We start from the raw sequence: 17,391 nt of genomic DNA on the forward strand, positions 1-17,391 counted from the left end.
CACGGTTAATTACGGCGGCGCCGGGGACTCCCGCCGCGGGGGCGGGGCGCGCTCTGGGGATTCCCTGTCCCGCGCGGAACGTTCGGGATTGTTCCCGTGACGTCACCGCGGGGGTGGTACAGGGGAGCCCCGCCCGGCCCTCCCCGGGCTGCCGCGCGGGGGCTCTCGCGCAGATTGCGCGTGCGCGCGCGCGTGGGGAGCATTGCGGCGCGGAGCGGCGCCATTTTGAGAGAGCGAGGCGGGCGCGCGGCGCGCGCGCGCGTTGTGGGGGGGGGAGGGGCGCTGGGGACACCCCGGGACAGCCCCGGGAGCGGGCGGGGAGCGGATACAGAGCCGCCGGGCGGCCTCTCTCCTTCCCCCGCCGGGCTGCTCGCACCGCCCTCGGGGACGGCACGGGAGGTCCCGCGGCGGCGGGAGCGGGCCAGCCCCCGAGAGGGCAGAGGTGGAGCACTCGGCGGAGCCGCGGCGGGAGGTCGCGCACCCCGAAAGCCGGGGTTCTGTGTGCCTGCGCACCCCGAGAGCGGCGTCTGTCTGTCCCCACAGCCCGGGAAAGGAAGCATGCCCCGGGCCGCGCTGGGGCTCCCCCGGCTGCTCCCGCCGCCCCTCCGGGAAATGTCCCTGGCCCAGGTCAGCGCATCCCGCCCGGGTGCCTTCTGCAGATCTGTTCAGCTTCCCCAATAAAACGAGAAATGACCCTTTCTTTCCCTGTTTTTCCCCTTCCTCTCTCCTCCCAGCCCCCACTCCCCGTCCCCCCCTCGCTACCCCCCTCTGTTTTTCTCCCGGGATTGAGCGGCAGGAGGAGGTTTTTGCTGATAGGCTGCGCCCTCCGTCAAACATCCCTGCCGCCCTCTCGGCGGGGTGAGTGGAGGTGTAGCCGAGGCTTGCGTTCTCGGGCTCGGCTTCCTGGCTGCATGCGTGCCTGCTCTTTAGGATCCAGGTTTCTGTTTGTTTCTGTTCTTAAGATTCAGGTTTTTCGGTTTTGCTTGTGTCGTGTTTGTCTAACGCCAGTCCAGATTTCATAAGGGAAAACTGATTTTTCTGGTTCTTTTTACCCTAGGTGCCTTGAACGACAGAGTCAGTCCTGGATGTTTGCAGCCTTTTGCTTCAGCTGGCAGAGAAGAAAAAAAGGTGGACACTGACCTGCAGCAGTTGCTGCCTGTGAAAGGGAAGAAATATCGGACTCTGTTCAGGGATTATTTGTGCGTGCTTCGTCCTGAAAAGGCCTCTGAAACAATCAGTAGACATCTGTGAAGAGAATTGAGGAAGTCGTGAGTTTTTTTCTTCTAGCAGTGTCGAGCACATCACCCTTGGATTCTTTTGTCCGCATGGCATGGATACACAGCTAAATTTATGCAGTTCTGAGTACTTCAGGTGCCATAATAAAGTACTTTACTCTTTTTACGTGTTCTTCTCGGCAACATTCTTTCAGAATGTTCAGTCAGAGGCATAACGAGTTTTCTTAACTGACTCCAGGTTAAATGTGGCCTGAGTCACTGTGGAGACATTGCTGAAAAGTTTAATGGCAGATTTTTTTCCCCCCTTATTTAATTTTTTAGATTTTCTGACTTAGTCTTCTCTCATTTTGCAGTGAGACCGATTTTCTAAATGAAGAATTTAACAGATGCTTGTTTATCCTTTTTTCTTTTGTATTTTATTTAATATTTTTGTTGAAAAATGTTCTTGCCAATAAGCTGTATGGAGGTATCCAGATGATTGTTTACAAATGCCTCTGCTGCCGGAAGGTAGGAAATGTTCTACAGTTCATACGTGAAATTTGGGGTTTTGGCATCACAGTTTGTGAAGTAAAACCTGCATTTATTTCACTTGGAGCTGATGCAGCGTTTAGTGGTATCTACATGGAATAGACAGGAGAAGAAACTGTCAGAGAAAATAAAAGGTTTTTGAGACAGACATTGGCAGACTTTGTAAATAGCCTTGCGGGATCAGTAAGAGAGAAGAATGGGTAGTTGATTTCTGTGAGGTCTAATCTATGTCAAACTGCTACAAATGTAGTATCAACGGGAACTCGGGATATTATCTCAAGGAGAACAAACTGGAAAAATACAAATCACGCAGTAATAACACCTTGTGCGGTCCTCTTGGATTAGGTAAGTGTAGTGTTCATAAATAAATTTACATTTGGAAAAACATTTTATCAGTAGAACAGTTAAACCAGTAATTTTTGCTGGTTGGAGGTTCTTTGGGTTGTTGGTTTTTTTGAGAATGTTTGAAGCTTGTTAATTTTTACTTGCTGGCTTTTATAATTAATGGAATAATTCCATAAGAATTTGAAGAATACAGGTATAAGGAGAAACATGTAGGTAAGAGTGTGATTTTTATGTGAGATTAAAAAGTAGCTATAGCTAGACTAAATCCATAAAGAATTTAGCCTTCACGTTAATGTTGTAATCTCAGCAGTGAATGTTATATCCTTTTCACCAAGTCTTCTGGATGGCTTGCATGTGTCAGTCCTTCCATTTGTGTTAGATGTGTTTGCAGCATCAGGGTAGTAATAATGTAGAGGGTTTTTTACCTGTGTTGTTGGTTGGGTTTTTTTTTTTTTTTTTTTTTTGTTTTGTTTGTTTGTTTGTTTGTTTTTTCCTTTCCACTGTTTTTGTCATGTATGAATGCCAGAGGTTTTTTTTACCAAAAATTATTTTACTGTCTATGCAGACTTTTTTCTATGTTGATAGTTTAAGATTGACTTCAGTGTATTTTCCTATTCTGTAATGGGAATCAATTAGTATCCTGGGGTGACAGGTGTCCCTAAAAACCAGGACAATTAGTCTGACTGGTCTGCAAGTATAGCACTTCTAAAAAAGCTCCTTCTCCTTGGAATGATTCAAAATTAAATCTAGTGGTGAATTGGCTAATCTTCCTTGTTATTTTTAGATGTATTGTAGTTTCCTTCATCCCACAATGATTAAATATTTTTTTTTTAATTTTGGCATTAATGGGTTCATAATATTTTTTTTAGGTTTGCATTCAACTGAACTGCTACTTCTTGAAAGAAAATTAAGATGGACAGAGCAACTTAATTCAAAAGTCAGTGGTAATTTTACTGAAGTTCTCTATCCCCTACCCCACCCTGATGATTCATAAGGCTTTAAATAATTAAAGCGTTATTGGGTAGTCTTTAAACCAAGCGTCTGGTAGAGGTTACACATTTGTTGTTACCTTTTAAAGTATTTTTGAGGGCTTCTATGATACTGAAGTATTATTAGTAGTGTACTATTGAAAATAAGAAGTTTTCTCTAAGGGTGGTGCAAAGATGTTTGGGAAGATGGATTGTGTTCAAACCTGATAGAAAAAGTGTAGTTAAGCATGTGAAATTTTATTTAAAAATTACTACAGCATGTTTTAACTCCTGTAGCTTGTTATTTTGACCACAAATTAAGGACTCGCATCTACATGAAGTCTGTAAATTCTTGGTCTCACTAAAGTTCTTATCTGTGTGTTGTCAGTATCTAAAAGTTGAACTGTCTTCAGTTTTCTGCTTTGGATAGCCTTGATTTTTTATTATTTTAACTTCTGTTTCAGTTTCGTTGTTTTGAAAATGCGGAAACTGTAACATGAGTAGGGGAGCTGTTTCTGTAGTCTTTGGCTATGGCTTGTGGCTCTTCGGAATTGGTGTGGCTGGGATTGGCTGGTGAGCTGAGCCACCTGTTAAGGAACCAAACCAATAGAAGAGAATGATCTTGTATATTTCTTTACTTGCATGAGTGGTTTTTTTGAAACATTTGTTAGATGAAGGGTGCAGGTGTGAGTGGCCATTTCATTCGATTGTTGTCTGTTTTATGCTCATGAGAGTAATAGAAATATTCACTTCTTAGCTCATAGGAAAAGTGAAGTGTTGCTTGTTTTTCCAAAGTATTAGTTTTCTCTGCTGTGAGATCTTTGTATTTCTTTTTAAGATGCTCTCACTTAAATCAAGGAGCTACATCCCCCACTTACTATTTTGGGTGACATATTTTTCTAGACTCTTCTCCTTCTGGAAGTTTTAAGGAGTTTTCTTTTTAACTTCACTAAATTAATTCTGTCTTTACATCTCTGTGCTTGCTGGTAGGATAATTCTTTTATTTTTTTTACAGCACTTACACTTGGGAAGTTGTAGTGTCCCAAACTTTAGGGGAAGGGAGCACCCAAGATTCATAAATGCTTGTGGTTGAAAGGGACACCAAAAATTGGAGGGTCCACAAAAAAATCACCAGGTTTTATACATATACTGCCCACTTGGCGGTGAAATGGGTGTGTCAGTCCCTGGCCCACTGTATAAGCACACAGCCTTGTAGTGGGTTAGGGTAGAAGGGAAGAGATGAATTAAGGAGAGAGAGAGAGAGATCTCACCAGCTCTTGTTCCTAGTGTTGGTCTGGCTGATAGATGTCCTGGAGTGTGCAGCCAGGGCTTGGTGGGGTGCCTTTTTATATATAGTTTCCTTGCCCTGAAGCTAAGGTTTTAATTTTCTGTGTAGATCAGTTGTCTTGTATGGCCGTTGTTTGAGGCCTTTCTGGAAATAGCTTGGAGGGCTTTGGGAGGTCCTTGGTGATCTCATTATCCCAGTACTGCATTGGCCTTTGGTCAACAGTTCATGCCCACTTCTGTGCTGGTGCTGTCTTTTGTTTGTTGTGTCCCTGTGGAATAGAATGAGGGTGTTTGTCCCAGAAGAGTGCTGTCCTACCTCTGCCTGGCCTCTTCTCCAGCCACGTTCCATTTACTTCCAACTGTTGGTTGGCTCTGCTGTCATTCAGCTATTGGTGTTTGATATATACACGTTAGCCCCTTATCCTCAGGGATTCTCTAGAAGTGTATTTTTTTCTTATTTGTGTGCATATGTATTTGACAAGAATTCTGGAATATTTTACATCTGTGTCCTTGCACCCTAAACAAAAGTCGTACCTGCTGAGGAGAGAATACCAAGTGTGCTGGTCCCCTTTAATTTCTTCCCTAGATTTTTGTTTTTCAAGTGCTTACAGTCTGTTAAATGTTTTGCAGACAACTGTGAAGATAATGTCCTTGCTCCCAAGGGCTTATACTTAAAGCCTTGATGTAAACACATCCCATTTTGTAGTGGGGTAAGTGTTAGCAGGTTGTGTCTTTTACTGATGTGTTTATTCTGGTAGGTTCATACAGTAGGTATGTACTGGCTAATTCTTCAGAATGGTGCATGTTGCTCTACTGTGTGAAAAAACTGTTGGTGGATACTTCTGAGAATATGTATTTTTTAATCTTACAGCAAAGCTGAAACAGAATAACATCGGTAAAATGATAGAGGCAAATTGTGAAGATATTTAATGTTGTACCAGTTAATGTACTTTGTGCTCCTTTTATTTTGTCCTCCATTCTAATAAGGTTATTCTGTTTAACATGTGTGGATGAAACTGTTACAGGGACAGTTCATCAGTGATGTCTGAGGAAGTAAACAGATGTGAATGAAGCTTGGCATGCTTTTTGGTTTGTTTTTTCTTACTCTATGTGTTTGTGTAACTGAATGCAATAACTGATGATAATGCCCTATGTGGTGCTATCAGCTCTTCCACAGTCTCTTCCTTTCACGTCTTGGGTAAACATAGTCAGGGAAATAGCTGAAATAGCGAGTTGTTTACCTGCTTTTTATGCTCAGCATAGGGCAAAACTTCTACCTTTTCCAGCTGCTGCTTCTTCCTTGTCAGAATTCCAAAGTGCTAAAGAATTCCTGGTGATTTCCTACATAATATATGCTGACTAGGGCAATGATGTAATTGAACTCACATGTCGGCTTTTGAATTTGAACCTTGTTAAAAGGCAAGAAATGAGCATCTATCAGGCTGTTGTTAAATGGTCAATACCATTTAGTGGAATCACTACACACCAGTGTGTTAGACTCTGGAGTAGGAGAAACCTGGCTGTAGTTTACCTTCAAATATGATGTTATTTCATGCTATGAAATAGTTTGCCTTTTTTTTTTTTTTTTTAATCTACATTTTGGTACAAAGTGCAAAAACAAAACCTTCTTTTGTTAAAAAGTCATTATGTTATCTGAAGAACTTAGCAGCTTCATCTCTATCTAAAACACTTAAAAGATGTTTTGATCATTGTGACATATATATTTGACTCACAGAGGTGATGTTAAAGCCTGTTGCTTGTGAACCATAACTATGTAGAAAAAGGGACCATATAATAAAGAGCCGTGCTCAAATTCTAGATCCTTATGCAAAACACAGTGGGCTTTAGTTGGTTCATTTTCCCATAAGGAGCTTGAGCCTGAAGTTGAAATGAAGGTGGATTTTTTTTTTGGGTGGATTTTCTTTATTTTTGCTAAGTCTCTGTAAAGGTAAGTATTAAGTCTGTGGCTGTACTAAAGAATGTGTTGGCTTTAATTGGTTAAAAAACTGACCGCTCTCTTTTGACTCTATACTCCTCATATCTAAGCGTAAGTGTTCAGATCTAACAGAGGACCTTGCTCCTTCCTTAGTGCTCTGCAGGAAACCTTAGTTCTTATACTTCTTTTCAAAATGTGAGGCAAGAAGGTAAATTATAAGTTGTACGGATATCTTCTTTTGTTCTTCTATATTGTCTTCTATATAGAATATATATGAGGACAGTTCTGTATTGGATGGTGGGTCATCAAAACTAAAACTGGAGATTTTGCTCTCTCTGCAGTAGCATGGGTGAGAAATAAGAGGCTGAAGTTGAACTGTTTCAGAATTTTTAATTTAACTTATGAGAGAGAAAGTCAAAAGTTCAGCTCCCTTTCCTTTCTATTGATGGTGTGAGTCTTAGGCAATAAATTTTAGAGAACCAAAAAACTTGAGAGACTTACCATACCCAAACATAATCCTTTTTAAACACAGTTTTTCACTGAAATGCCACAAGGCGTGACATGACACTCTTTCCCTTCAGAGTGTTAAAAGTTTGACTGTAAAGGTGTAAACTTATTCTGTTGTGGCTTTTCATTTACACAGAGAGGAAGGAAAGAAAGAATCTTCAGTTGAAGTGTTTATCATGCTTTTGCAGCAGTTTGTCATCAGTAGGAATGCTTCCAATTTCAAAAACTCATAAAGCTTGTGTAAGGGTTTGAATGTTATTTACTGTTTTATTAACATGCAAAATTTGCTATAGCAAAATAACTTGAAATTAACTTATTTGGATTTGTTGGATCTACATGAATCACAGAATAGTAAGGAAAATATTTAATAAACTGTGTCTTCAAAAGGGGAATGAAAATTTATATATATAGATTTTAAATGAAAGTATTGTTTACACTTTGCATTTAGCAACTTGATTTCAAATTAGTTGCTAAATGTATCCCTCCTTCTTACATGTTATCCCTCTCTGATATCTCTGAGAGATATCAGAGAGGGATAATGGAGAAAGATCCGGTATCCCTGGAAATGTTTCTTTTGACAGATGTGTTTTATGGCAGAAGAAAAAACTTTGGTTGATGTGGGTTATTTTGAAGGTCTGCTTAATTTGGAAAAAGTCCTGAATGATTCTGTATATGAAGAAGGAGTGTGTAGGCTGATGGCTGGGTCTTGTGCATATAGTTTCTTTGCCTAATTCAGACCAATACTTGGTAGTTTTCCTTTGGCTCATGATGAAGAGTTGATTCCAAAATTTGAAGCTGGCCTGTGGTGGGAGGACTGAAGGGCCAGTATTTTGACTACCTTGTTAGACCCTCTGAAATTCATACATATGCTCATTTGTCTTCTGATGAAATAAGAATTTGATATGTATACTGGAGCTCATTATCAAGGAAGCAAAGCAGTGGCAGCAAAATGAAACACTGCACATAACCTTTTCTTTCCCTAATTCTCATAACAACACTATAGTGTACTTTAATTCTCATGGCTTACAACCTTCTTGTATCCCATTTATAAATATTATGCTGTCTTGGTTTAGATAGGTATCTGCCAGGAAGGGTTGGAGTCTCCCTTAAAATGTAAGCCCCTCCCCCCCTTTTCCTAATTATCATAAATTTGCAATTAAAAGGCTGTCAGGCAAAGATTTTGGGAATAGGTATAGCAGTTCTTTACTAGGGATATAAAAATACAGATGTTGTAGTGTAGAAGAATAAGCAGACAAATAAACAAACAAGAAATCCTAGAAAACCCTGACAGAGTCAGAAATACAACCTGACACCCTGTTGGTCAGGGTGTTGGAAGCAGTCCAAAGTAAGCCCTCCTGGAGTGGCAGATGTGGTTCTGTTGGAGTAGAGATGGTCCCGTTGAAGAAAAAGGGTCCAGTAATGGTGAGATGGGTCCGGTCTTCCTCCAGGGATCCGGTGGAAAAACTGGATACCTAGTGGGACTGTGGCTCCTTTTTATCTAGGTTAAGATGGTTTGGCTCCTCCTCCCTGTGTGGAGCAGCTTACAAAAGTGCAGTGTAATGTGTCGTGTCATTGATGAGCTCTTAATGGTCCATTAGCAGAAGACATTCCCATGGAAGTAGTGAAACAATGAAGAGAGATAAGTAGCACTCCACCATCTGATAAGTGACACTGACCCGTTTGGGCAAAGATAAGCAATTCTGCTCTACCTAGATGGAATAGAATAATATGCTCTTTACAAACCCCATGACATATGCTAAAAATTAAATTGACAAAGTGAAGGTGGTTTGTCAGTGGTGTGTAGTTGAAAAGTGAAGTTACGGGTCCACTATGTAATTTGTGCTGTGCTGTACTTACTGTGTTAATAATCTGGGAGGCATTAGATAAAAGCTCATAGGAATGTGCTACTTAGATATGCATACATACTAAATTTAGATTCTCTTGGAAAATAAAAATGTATATATCATATCAGTGCTCTTAACATTTGTTCTGTTGGAGGTTTTCTCTGTACAAATCAGTTGGCTGAACTTCTAAACTGGTCTTCAGGGAGGATCAAGAAATTTGTATCTCTTTTCTAATTTTGTGAATTCATGGCTTTAACCTTCCCACCCCTCCCCCTATTGTTACTAAATTTGAAATTCCATTCACAAGCTTCAAGTATTCCTAGCTGAGTTTATATTGCCTTTTATTTTAATAGTCTTCTTACAATCTCTGGAGTTCCCAAGTGTCACAGAAACTGTTTCCTGTGAAATGATACAGACTACACAGAGACAAAGCTTAAGTATAGAATCTGAAAATACAGAACTGTTTATCCTTGGTTTTCCTTGTCTTCTGATGATGGCTTCACCAGACAGGGTTGTTTTCGTGTCTTTTTTCCCAGTTTTTTCTTCATTTTAAAATTTGTTTTTCCTACAAAATTTTGGTCAGCTCAATTTAAATAGGATGTAGTTATACCATGGTAGATCCATTCCAAAAGCAAACAACTTTTAGTAGATTCAATTTTTAAAATGTAGAAGTTTTAGCTATTTTACTGTATTATTGGTCTGTTTTTTCTCATTATAGCACTGTTTTGTCTGTTTCTTCATGTTAGACTATTATGAAAAAGCAAAGCTGTTTTTATTTATTCTCACAGTTCAGACAGATAGTGTTACCAAATGTATCTTATCCATAGTAATGAAACCTATTTTCGGTATTGGAGGCAGGTTTCTGAGCTAGAGAAATACTTTTATTTTGTTCACTGGAAGAGACTTCTCTGAGGTTGGATCTGTTCAATACCTGTGGGACTGTCTCTGCCAGCTGAATACTGGTTAGACAAGTTAAACAACCCCCTTAAAAATGGGTGGGGACTGTCTCTAGTCTCATGTCCTTGTCATCTTCAAGTTCTGCTGTGCTTTTTTTCTTCTCCCTCAGTGAAAAGGTCAGGTTAGGGAACACTTAAATAACTTGTAAGTCCATGGGGCTTGACAGGATGCTTCCATGGGTGCAGAGGGTTCCATGATGGGTGTTCCATTCTTCCGTAAGTGCTGATGTTATTGCAAAGCCATATTATCTTTGCAATAATTGCAAAGCCGTTATTATCTTTGAGAGGTCTAATAATTGGGAGGGGTACTTGAGTAAGAGAAGAGAGCAAATATTAATTTTGTCATTAGGGAGGATGAGAGGAGAATCCAGGGAACTACAGGCCAGTCAGCCTCAGTTCAGTCCATGGAAAGGTTGTATACACCAGCTAATCCTAGAAACATGTTTCCAAACATAAGAAGGACAGGAAGGGGAGTGGGAGCAGTCAGAATGGCTTTTTGAAGGGGAAATCACACTTCAGCGAGCTAATAACCCTTTGCAATGAAGTGACTAGCTTGGTAGATGAACAGAGAGCAATGGATGGTGTTTATCTTGACCTCAGTAAGGCTTTTGGCATTGTCTTCTCTGACATTGTCATGGAAAAGGTGACAAGTATGTGTGGAGAAGTGACCAGTGAGGTGTATCCAGAACTCGATGCATGGTCAGGCACAGGTCCTCAGGGATGCAACCAGTGTCACAAAGGCCATTTGGAAGAAGCTGTTACAGTGTACGCCAGGGTTCAGTGGTAGAGCCTCTGCTATTGAACATCTTCATTGAAATCCTGGACAGTGGGGCAGAGTTATCCTCAGCAAGTTTGCAGGTAATATTGATGCCTTGGGAAGGCTGACCTGAAACAGAGACTGGACAGAGCTAGAGAATGAAGTAGGTATTTATTGAAAGGCTTTTAAGGGTACACCTTGGGCAGGACAGGGCCTGACCAGGGCTACACCTAAGGTCGACTTGAAGTGGTCACAGAATGGCTGACAAAATCTTGCATTTTTATAAGTTTTGGTCCATTTGCATAATGGGGTTTAGTTGTCCAATTACAGCTTTGGTTTGTGAGGTCCCGTCCTTCTTGTTCCCCCTCTAGTCCACCGTGGCTTATGTTTTTGAGCCTGAATGTTGTCCTTGGTCTTCAGCAGGAAAAGGATTATTTTTGTCTACCCACTCTGTGAAGAGAGCTTACTGGCACTTAATATGAGGCTCAGAACTACATCCCTAGGCAGCACAGAATCTGAAAAACATGAAAGCTAAAACTTAAGGCATCAGTATAGGGTAGGGGGAACTGGCTGATACATATGCTTGATGTTTGTTCTGCTGTGTGGAAGAGTGTGGATAGAGGATCCTCATGAAGCAAAGAAAAAGTGTGAATTTTTGGAATAACAGCTACATATGGCTGCTACAGAGAAGGACCTGGGGGTCCTCTTGAACAGCCAGCCAACCATGAGCCAGCAATGCTGGCTTGTAAGGAATAAGTGAAAATCTCTCTGGGGAACAGTAGGAAGGGTGTTGCCAGCAGGTCGGGGAAGTTCAGCTTTGTCCTGTGTGCAGCCCTGGTGAGGCCGCATGTTGAGGACTGTGTCACCCTTCCAGGATGTGTAACGCTGTTCCAGGCTGATACAAGAAAGGGGAGACTTGGAGGAGAGAGGTCAGTAAAGGACCGCATGATAAAGAGACCTCAGTATCTTTCCAGTGGGCACAGGCTGATACTTGGTTTAAAGTTCTAGGGAGGTAAAAGTTGGCCATTAGTCTTGGTGAGAAGTTTAGGGAAGTACAAGTTGTCCATTCGTCTTTCAGAGTTATCTCTGGATGTTATACCTTCATTTTTCAGGTCCTTTCCAAATTTAAATTTACTAAGCCATTAACCTCACTTCTCATGGAGAATTGTGTGAAGGTGCAAATGATGAGGGAGACTTTAGTTTTGTTATTACAATTGATGGGACTAGAGACTGTAGGTACAAGAGAACTGAAATACCAAATGCTTTGATTATATCTACTTTCTCTGCCCTGCCATCTTGCAATATTTCAGAAGGTGATTTCTTTTGCCCTGCCATCTATAGGCTCTCGTGTCTACTTACACAGACAGTGCAGAGTTTGTCTCCAGCTCAATTCTCACAGCAGTTACTTTTTCAATTCCTGTATTGTGCTCTTCCAGAGATGCTCTGTGGCTATTTTTAGTGTTGTGTAAATGTTAGAGAGAGATTTTTTTTAAAAAACTCTGTAAAGGTTTGATGAATACAATTAAACCTAGAAGAAATTCTGGGTAAAGGATTGTCTTTAAAAGGGACCATCAGTGATCAGGTGAATTATGTTTTTGTGTAACCAGTTCATTCCAGACTTCAGTAGCCTTTGTTTTCATGATACATTTAAGGCCAGATTAAATACTTTTGTAAAGGAATTTGCTGTTCTACTGTGTTGTCAGAAGCAGTGCAGAAGACGTGATGTGAGTTTCTATAAAGTAGAAAGTAGTGGAAGTAGTCTGCTTACACTGTAAATTTTCCAGAGTTTGAGCTGGAAAGTTTCTTATTTTATTTATTTTTTAAATATTATTTTTATTTTTAATTTGGTTTTTTAGTTTATTTGTGTTTTTGTGGTTTTTTTTTTTTTTTTTTTTTGTTTAGCTTATTTTTCAATTTGTTTTATTTTTAGTTTTAATTTTATTTATTTTAAAACTTTGTCTGTGCTAACTGTGTCTAGTGTTTATAGTTGCCTGGCATGGGGGAAAAATAGTCTAGGTCTGTCTTCATGTCTTACCCTTTTTCTTCATAACGTTTGGCAGCACAACTGCTTCCTGGAATAGTGCAGCATTCAAGTGAGGTAGTACATACACACAATTCTGTCTGTGGTGGCTCTGCAGTTACCCTGCACTGAGTCTGGTATGTGACTGCAGTGTATTCCCATTTTTTTGTGCTAGGCAGAGATACAATCTGGAGTAACAGATGCTTGCTGGGTTCTACATTGTTCCTAGCCAGTGGTGCTCTTGGGTTTCACTAGTGGTTGGAAGCTACTGCCAGTCTGCCTGCTTCGTGGAATTGCCCCTGGGTGAAAGGCATAAAATCCATCACTAACATGACTGTGGTGGCAGCAGTCCCAAATTTAGCGCAAATGGTGTGCAAGCATTTTTTTCTGCCTGTCACCCTCTCCGCCCATAAATAAATAGGTGAGAAAAAAACCCCCAACATAAAATAAATTATTTTTTTCTACAAGAAGTTACATAACTTTATTAAAATGTGACGAATTGTGTTTGTTAAAGCCAAGATGTACTTCATAACACTATTTCAGCTAGTTTGTTTATCTAGATCTCCTTGGTCTGTGTATTTCATGCCCTCCTGAGAACTGAGTGGTGGAGGTTTTAATTTATGACCAAGCTTTGCAAATGAAACTTAAATGTTAGTAAGTTTGTTTGTCCCAGTAATAGTGAATTAATGGTTGCAGATAGGGTGAATTTTTTTTTTTTCTGTCTTCATTTTTGTGAGGCACAGTAAGCCAGATAGATTCCTTAGACTTTTCATGTCCTTCGTCACTGTAATAATTTGTTACTGCACTAAGTTTTTACTTGAATTCCTGTGCTGTTATTCTTAAGTGTGATTTCATTTGTTCTATGGGAATTTAAAATAGAAAAATGTGGTAGTGTGGGGAAAATTGACTATAGTCTTTAATGTTTAGTTTCTTCATTTAATTTGGTAGTTGCAAGATAAAGCAATGGTACTTGTAGCTTCATTTTTGTTGTTTTTGTAGGTTTGGGTGTTGACCCTAGGTGTTGTTTCCTAGCCTTTTCCCAAAAATCTTGACTCCTGATGCAGTTGCTTTCTGATTCCCTTTTCATAGCATGTTACTTACTTTTGTAAAACAGAGGCAATACATAAATTTTTCCCAGATGCTATGCAGATAACACAAATTTGTTTAGAATGTATAGTTTCCTGCTCGTTTACAACTGGTGAGAAATAGTTTCTGTCACAAAGAATCTTATTGACTCAATCATAAAAAAACGCCAGCCCAACCCTTTCTGCATGGTGATTGAGTGTATTTGATGCAGTTGCTCTTACTTCAGCTGCAAATGTCACTCAAAGTAGATGACTGAGTAATATTTATGAAAATCTCTTCACTGTACATCATCTGGAACCAGCTGTTCATTATTCCTTGGCAGTCACTTCCTTTTTATTGAAGATCATATTTCACAAAATTATAGAATTAAGTTTTGTTGAATTGAATATCAGATTCATTACTGCAAGTTACTTAAAGCAAAATTCTTTACAGACTTCTTTCAGATCCCCCCTCAAGATGTAAAACTTAAGAACAGAATTTCTTTCTTTCTTTGCTCTAAACTGTTCTATTATCCACAACACATCAACACTTTACTTTTTTCTGAGTTTATGGGCTATGGAAGACTTTTTTTACTGAGGTCAGTAAGGTCACTACACATTACTTGAATTGATCACAAGAGGCTGTTGCTGAGATGAGATCATAGTTTGACCAGTCTGACTAAAGACTTTTAAATGTATTTGAGTGTTAATAGTGTGAGGATAGCAGTATTTCAGTATCTTTTTCTTACCTTTCTAGAATTGTGCAGCTCGGCTTCAGCAGCTGAGAGCCTGAGCCAAGTTAGTTTTTGCCACAGTTTGGTTGAAGAATACCAGATCTAATGCAATGCCAGATGCTAATAGGGAATGGTGGCTTAAACATTCATGATAAATTTTGGGCCAGCTCTTTTGTTACCAAGAGAGTTTCTGAAAGCCCTGGAATTTTCTGAATCTGTGGTGTTTGCTTCTGATAGTTGTATTAATGCTTGGCAATACATCAGCTGCTTTGTTAGTGTTACTGCACAGCATTTGTGTGGTGTGTATGCAAGAGAAAACCTAATAGTAGATTTATGGTTTCATGTCAGTGTTATAGAAGCAATTTCATGCTATTGACTTTCATTCTATTTAAATACTTTAAATGTTGCTTTTTTTAAAATTTAAAAGTAGTGGATAGTATCTGAATAAAGGTTGCAAATGCTTTGGTCGCCACAGAGTGCAGACACGTCTCTGACTTCTTGGAATAGCTTAGGTAGGGGACCTGAGTAGTAGGCAAAGAAGGTAGAAGGAACCTTTTTAGTCTTAGAATGTGTTGCAGAATTATTTGCTTGTTGTTGGTCCACCTTAAGTTGGTAAACAAGCAAGAAACACTAGCATTGGCCACCAAGCTGATCACAAAGGGTTTAAGCATAGTAAATCCTCCCCCTGGCAGCAGAGGTGCCTTGCTGACATCCCATTCTTATGCTTTATCTGTTATCAGTTTATCAAAAATACCTTCCTGAGAATGAAGAGTATCCTAGAGCTATGAAATGTGTGTCAGATCATCTGAACAGAGATCATGCTCATAGTAAATTTTTTTTCTATATAGGGCGAACTTGTTGGCAACATCAGAAAGTTGGCAATGGTAAAAATGTTTATGAAACCTGGCAAAATATGGAACTAGCAACTTTCAGCTGAGTGGGCTGTGTCCTCTAAAGTAGTTTTAAAGCATTTTCTCCTGACTTGCCTTTTGTTTCTCAGTTTAATTATGGCTGAGATATTTGTGCCTATTCAAAGTGAGAAAGGTTTAATTATGAAAGTACTCTGTGTTCCCATGTCTAATTGCTAGACCCGGCATATGTACAATTAGGTGAAAAAAAAGTTTTCTCAACTTTGGTGTGGAGTATCCACAGGAGTTGTTTTTCACGTTAATGCTTAACTGCAAACCTCTGAGTTTGGTCAGGTAGTGTTCTAGAAATACATCTGTGCTTTATTTCTTGCTTTTTTTTGTTGAAACTATTTGGAAGAATTGGCCCTAAAAGCTTGTCTTTTATGGGCTTATTGAAACTTAAATATATACTCTGTTGCTGACTTTGTGCTCTGAGTATTGTGTAGTTTTGGCCCAGGTCTCTGTCTTTACCATTTAAGTGTATTTCTTTCTAAGAAGAGGACTGACTCATCTGACAGAGCAGCACTATGGAAAAATTTTTAGAGCTTTTTTAGCTGAGAACAGGAGGAGGACTTGAATCTGCTTCTAGAAAAATTTTTTCATGAAAATGTAGGCAGCCAGTGTAAGTGAGCTGTGGGAAAAGGTCTTTTTACAAAATACCTTTCCAGTCCTTGGATACTTGGTGATCACCCAGTCTTTTGTGCAAAGGATAAAAGGTAAGGATGTTAGTGAGGTAATAACAAACTCTTCTCATGGCAATTGCATAAATAATGCTAGGAAGCTTGACTAGTTTTCTAAAAACAGTAAGATAAATGTATTAAGTTGCGTTGTCAGTAGATTTGCTGTCCTGCACTTAATAGCTGATGCACCAATAACTTGGTGGTACTTTGTGGAATCTTTATGTTCTTACTCATCGTTTTTCAGACTGTAAGTGCCTCAGTCTGAAGACTTTGTTGTTGATGTGTCAATCTTGCAGTACTGAAAATTTGTCTTGATAAGTTCTGAAGATATCATGATTCTTCTGCTTGAAGATGAAAACTTGTGTCTGAGTGAAGGGGAATAATTTTTTTTTTCCTGCTGGAATCTGCTCAGATTTTTTGTTTCTTGATTTAACATCTCTTGGTTTGTTTGTAAACATATGCCCTTTTGCATACTTTTGCTGAATGGGATGTATAAGTGAAAATGAGTGTGGTTCCTTTTAGAAAGAGAAGCCATTTCTGTGATGGTTCATTGACTTCAGAATTTTATTTTTTATTTTACTAGTTTGATATAACTGGAAATACTTGGAAAATTTCTCTGGATTTTTTTGTTGACATTGGTTTAGGAGTGAGCTGAGTGACTTCAGCAGCGTAATTAATAGTTAATTATTTGGGTGAGACTTACCTTTAACCTTGTCTCTATTTAACTGTAATAATTGTATGTCCTGCCTTACAGTTTAACTATGGTATTGGAAGAACCCAAAAACTTAAATATGAGCTCACTATAAAGAAACAGCAACTCAACTAAGTACAGTTTTACATGAAATTAAATCTAACAAATCTGTTAGACTTCCTTTTAGAAGCTGTCTGTCAGTGGAAATCTATGGTAGCCTGCAATATTCTGGTTCAGGGCAGAGAACTACCGTAATTATGAGTTTCTAAGGTCAGATTCCTCATTTCTTAGTAATACCTTACAGCAGCTGTGAACTACATCTGTGCTAACAGATTTGCATTCTGCTGTGCAGAGATGTGGAATTCATGTTTACTTGGGCCTCCCTGTATAATGTGTGTGGGTGTTTATTATGTTTTAACTAGCTGGATTTCTAATAGCTTGTATACCATATTTTAAGAAATATTTTTGAGTCATTGACTACTTTGCATTGACTAGCTGCAGAGCATGATTCAGTTGCCCTAAGATATAATTTGGGATGTGTTTCATCCATTTCTTTCCTGTCTGTGCTACAGTTCACCTTCAGGTAGTATAGTTCACATTACCTTGCATTCTCTTGCTTATTGAGAAATATCTTCTTACCGGTGAGAAAGAGTGTAGAGTAGAAAAAGTATTGTGTTTTAATCGTAAACCATTGCGTTCTTTGGCCCATTTTCGAACTAGAGAATTTTACTGGATTTTGACACTCTGGACATACAGACTCTGTTTCCACTGAAGCTACAGATGTTGTCAGGTTTCTGATGCGCCCAAGTATCTAGGCTTTTCATAAGAAACTTCCATGTGGTCACTGAGACTAACTGCTAGGGATTCATTACAAAAAAAAAAAAAAAAATCAGCTTCTGGGAAGCTAATAAAATAGCTTGCAAAATCCCTT

General features: G+C 39.5%; 1 protein-coding gene across 4 annotated transcripts in view; it reads left to right on the plus strand.

The window, feature by feature from the left end:
* Positions 1 to 283: 283 nt before the first annotated feature.
* GPBP1 (GC-rich promoter binding protein 1) overlaps positions 284 to 17,391 on the plus strand; it is a 39,860-nt gene continuing 22,752 nt past the window's right edge. The window contains exons 1-4 of one of the 4 annotated variants that reach the window (XM_066181174.1): positions 284 to 627; positions 1,058 to 2,108; positions 2,978 to 3,045; positions 4,994 to 5,073. The gene's annotated coding sequence lies outside the window, so the exon portion shown is untranslated. Of the gene's footprint in view, positions 628 to 862; positions 938 to 1,057; positions 2,109 to 2,841; positions 2,861 to 2,977; positions 3,046 to 4,993; positions 5,074 to 17,391 lie in introns of those variants that run through there. The other 3 variants (XM_066181171.1, XM_066181173.1, XM_066181175.1) reach the window with 3 other exon arrangements.

Source organism: Chamaea fasciata, unplaced genomic scaffold (genome assembly GCF_029207755.1).
Source record: "Chamaea fasciata isolate MVZ Bird 193981 ecotype frontalis unplaced genomic scaffold, bChaFas1.0.hap1 SCAF_4, whole genome shotgun sequence".
NCBI classification, from domain to species: Eukaryota; Metazoa; Chordata; class Aves; order Passeriformes; family Sylviidae; genus Chamaea; species Chamaea fasciata.